Consider the following 700-nt stretch of genomic DNA (forward strand, 5'->3'; position numbering starts at 1 on the left):
TCAGTTTAGATGATTCCCCGTCTTGATGGCAACATCTAGAGCATCATAATCAGGAGACAAGCGAACATATGTCTTCTCTCCATCAGGCCTTATCAGGGTATTGACTTTGGCCACATCAATGTCATAGAGTTTCTTCACGGTCTGTTTGATCTGGTGCTTGTTGGCCTTGACATCCACAGTGAACACAAGCGTGCTATTGTCCTCTGTCTTCTTCATGGCTGACTGGGTGGCCGGGGGAATCTGACAATAGCATAGTGGCTAAGCTTGCTTGTCCCGGGCGCACTCTTTCGAGGATATTCGGGCTGCCTCCAGAGCCGCAGGGTCTTGGGCTGCCAGAAGGTGGGTGACGTCCGGATCTTCTTTTTGTGCTGTGGACGCCTTTCAGCACTGCCTTCTTGGCTTTCAGGGCCTTCGCTTTGGCTGCAGCTTTGGGAGGGGCAGGAGCTTCCTTCTTCGCTTTCGGCGCCATCTTGGCGAAAAGGTGGATTTGAATTCTCAAAAGGCACAGAATTTATTAAATTTATCTAGTTCTAGGCTTTTTATTGTTGTTGTTGACTATTTTCAGCTTTGAGTTTCAGTTTCCCTGATTATTTCTGATAAAAAACAAAACATACACACACACAGTGTATATATAAATATATATACATATATACACACATACATGTTTATATATACACATACAAACATATATGTATCTAAA

At 44.0% G+C, this 700-nt stretch overlaps 1 pseudogene; it reads right to left on the bottom strand.

Annotated features, from left to right (window-relative positions):
* LOC127689535 (60S ribosomal protein L23a-like) lies at positions 1–475 on the bottom strand (annotated as a pseudogene).
* Between the last annotated feature and the right edge of the window lie 225 nt (positions 476–700).

Source organism: Apodemus sylvaticus, chromosome 7, assembly GCF_947179515.1.
Source record: "Apodemus sylvaticus chromosome 7, mApoSyl1.1, whole genome shotgun sequence".
Lineage (NCBI taxonomy): Eukaryota > Metazoa > Chordata > Mammalia > Rodentia > Muridae > Apodemus > Apodemus sylvaticus.